Source organism: Nematolebias whitei, chromosome 10 (assembly GCF_014905685.2).
Source record: "Nematolebias whitei isolate Nwh7 chromosome 10, NemWhi1, whole genome shotgun sequence".
Classification (NCBI taxonomy): domain Eukaryota; kingdom Metazoa; phylum Chordata; class Actinopteri; order Cyprinodontiformes; family Rivulidae; genus Nematolebias; species Nematolebias whitei.
Window position 1 is genome coordinate 23,255 of NC_056507.1, and position 4,092 is coordinate 27,346.

Sequence of the window (4,092 nt, forward strand, 5' to 3'; positions counted from 1 at the left end):
CTGTGGCTCTGCAGCAGACGACGGAGAGGCCTGTGGCTCTGCAGCAGGAACGGATACTGGAACGGAACCCTCTGCGGCAGGAATGGAGTCTTCTGCGGCAGGAACGGAAACTTCTGCGGGAGGAAAAGAAACTGGAACGGAGCCCTCTGTAGATGAACAGATGCTGCAAAATATTCATCAATTAAAACGGATTCTTCATTTTTCTGGACTGAATAAAACGTGCATTGAATTTAATGAAATGTAAACGTGAGACGTCATTTATCTTTGACCCATCAAAATGAATGCGGTCATTTATTTTACAGAATCAAAGTTTAACATCAAACATTTACATTAATTTGGCAAAATATGAAAATAACAACATAATTAACAGCTTTACAGGTAGTGAGAAACAATGCGGCGATTGTTTCCACTCTTCAGCAGAACAGCAGACATCAATGAAAACTGTACAATTATGATCAATTATCCACACGGCGGTGGATGAGCACTTTACACAGACATTTCTAAATTATCTGGAAGGATTTCTACTTGAGAGAAGAATTTAAAGATGGAAATGAAGTTTAAAGGGAGTAAAAGATGGTGTGTGAGGGGAAGTGTTGACCAGAACCGACACTCTCCATTAGAACCCAGCTTTTCCTCGGTACGCTTTGGTAGGAAACTTGACTCATTACCTTTCTGAAGATAAATCAGCAGATATGGAGGTCCAGTTAACGCTACCTGTCCAGCGTCTCCATAGGATGGCTGTGACTCGTCCGAAGTAGTGACGAGATTCCGTCCGACACCAGCTCACCTCAGCAAGTGGACTTCACATGAGTGGAGTCCTTCAGAAGTTCCACTCAGAGGTGGAAGATGTTATAATCCAACTCGAAGAGCCTTATCATGGCTGGACTTCTGTTCTCCCAAACGACTTCACAGAACTGCGAACATCTCAGAACTTCTCCGCGCCGCCGAACTGAGAGAACTAGGAAGTACCGGCATTTTAAAGAGCTCTATTTCCGGTATATTTTTCCGGGGGATTCAAGATGGCGGCGCGTGCACACGCTGCGGCTACACTCTCTCCCGAGAATGCAGCTTTTTCATGTGTTTTTTCCTGTAAATCGCAGTATTTTTGTACGTCTCCGTCGTGCGCTCACGTCTTGAAGCGCATATACAGCCGTGAATCGCTGCTTGATGTCGGCAAAAGCTCACTTTTCGAGCTTAGCTCTGAACTTCGAGAGGGGCTGCATGCTAGCGGCTTGCTCAGAACTTCGGCTCCACCACCGACCCCCTCCGCTGCGCTGCGCCCACAATGGAAGCGCCACAAGCGGAACGAGAGGCTGCAGAAGAGGGGTAAGCGCGGAGGTATAAGAGCGAGGCTAGCTGCTAGCCCACACAAGCCAGCCATCCCCTCCATGATACTGGCCAACGTACGCTCTCTGGACAACAAACTGGATGACATCCGCTTACTTCAGTCAACTCAGAAGACCGTGAGGGACTGTTGTGTTTATGTTTTCACGGAAACTTGGCTTAAAGACAATATCCCGGACCACGCAGTTCAGCTCGAGCGGCGGACATGCTACCGAGCGGACCGAGTCCTCACTGAAGGTAAAACACGCGGCGGCGGACTTTGTGTTTACATTAGTGATGCTTGGTGTCGCAACGCTGTTGTGGTCTGCAAGTACTGCTCACCGGTGGTGGAACTGATGATTATAAAGTGCAGACCGTTTTATCTACCGAGGGAGTTCTCAGCTGTGCTGATAGCTGCTGTTTATCTGCCTCCGAGCTCCGCTAACATCAGGAGCGAAGCGCTGAACGAACTATATCAGAACATCAGTGAGCAGCAAACAGCCCACCCGGATGCTTTTCTCATCCTGGCTGGTGATTTCAACCATGCAGAACCAAAGAGTGTGTTTTCTGGACTTTATAAACATATAGACTTTGCAACACGAGGCAATAACACGCTGGATCAGGTCTTCACCACACGGAGAGGAGCTTACAAAGCCCGGGCCCTCCCCCACCTTGGTGCTTCTGACCATCTGACTGTGATGTTAATGCCAGCATTCAGACCACTGGTTAAAGTCAACAAACCAGTTCTGAAGCAGATACGAGTGTGGCCTGAGGGCTCATCTGAGGCACTCCAGGACTGTTTTAGCACCACGGACTGGAATGTGTTTAAAATGGCTGCTACTCACAACAACTTCACTGACATTCAGGAGTACACAGAAACTGTCTCTGCTTATATCACAAAGTGCATTGATGATGTAACTGTCCTGAAGACCATCACCATCCGTGCTAATCAGAAGCCATGGCTGACAGGTGAGGTCCACAAGCTGCTGAAGGCTAGGAATGCTGCCTTCGCCGCTGGAGACCAGGCAGGCCTGAAGACAGCTAGGGCCAACCTGTCCAGAGGCATTAAAAAAGCTAAGAGGCAGCACTCCAAGAAAATAGCCCAACACTTCAAGGACAGCAGAGACTCCCGGAGCCTGTGGCAGGGAATTCAGTCCATTACAGACTACAAACCCTCTCCACAGACCTGTGACAGCACCCCCTCCCTGCTGAATGACCTGAACAGGTTCTTCGCTCGGTTTGAGGCACAGAATGGCACACTTGCACAAAAAGCCACCCCCCCTCCTGGAGACCAGGTGATCACACTGTCCCCGGACAAGGTGAGGAGAGCATTCAGCAAGACCAACGCTCGGAAAGCTCCTGGTCCCGACAACATACCTGGTCGCGTGCTGAAGGACTGCGCTGGCGAATTAGCAGAGGTGTACTCTGACATCTTCAACACCTCACTGAGCCAGGCTGTGGTCCCCACGTGCTTCAAAACCACCACCATAATCCCTGTCCCCAAGAAAACGTCTCCCTCCTGCTTCAACGACTACCGCCCGGTTGCACTCACTTCCATCCTCATGAAGTGCTTCGAGCGACTAGTCATGCAACACATTAGGTCCTCCCTCCCCCCCTCCCTGGACCCCTACCAGTTTGCATATCGGTCAAACCGCTCGACTGATGATGCCGTCGCCACTGCTCTTCATTCAGCCCTCACACATCTGGACAAGAAAGACACCTATGTCAGAATGCTCTTCATCGACTTCAGTTCTGCATTCAACACAATCATTCCACAACAACTCATCTGGAAACTGGACAGTCTGGGTCTGAACACATCACTGTGCAACTGGCTGCTTGACTTCCTTACCGGAAGACCACAGGCAGTACGGGTTGGCAGCAACACATCCAGCATCATCACTCTGAACACGGGGGCCCCACAAGGATGTGTGCTGAGCCCCCTTCTGTTCACTCTACTAACCTACGACTGCTCTCCATCACACCCCTCCAACCTCTTCATCAAGTTTGCGGACGACACGACTGTGGTAGGCCTCATCAGCAACAACGATGAGTCACTCTACAGGAGCGAGGTGAGCCGGCTGGTCTCCTGGTGCAAACGCAACAATCTCTTGCTGAACACAGAGAAGACCAAGGAGATTGTTGTGGACTTCAGGAGAACTCAGACAAAACATGCTCCACTATCCATCAACGGTGTTGTTGTGGAAAGGGTGAGCAGCACCAAGTTCCTGGGTGTGCACATCTCTGAGGACCTCTCCTGGACCATCAACACAGCAGCAGTGGCCAAAAAGGCTCACCAACGGCTCTACTTCCTCCGCAAGCTGAGAAGAGCGAGAGCCCCCACCCCCATCATGACAACCTTCTACAGGGGGGCCATCGAGAGCATCCTGATGAGCTGCTCCACTGTGTGGTACGGGGCCTGCACAGCATCCTGCCGCAAATCCCTCCAGCGGATCGTGAGGACAGCTGAGAAGATCATTGGCACCTCTCTCCCCTGCCTTCAGGACCTCCACAGCTCTCGCCTCAGAAGTAAAGCCCTCTGCTGGGTGGGAGATCTTGACCACCCGCTACACTGCTTCTTCAACCTGCTGCCATTAGGGCGGAGACTGCGTAGCCTCAGTTCTAGGACCAGCAGACTGTGGAACAGCTCCGTCCATCAGGCCGTGAGGATGCTGAACTCTCTGCCTGCCCCCCCTCAGCCCCCTCTCCCACTTCTGCCACCCTGCACACACTAACTCAGCTTCCTGACACCCCCCCTCACCCCCCCCCCCC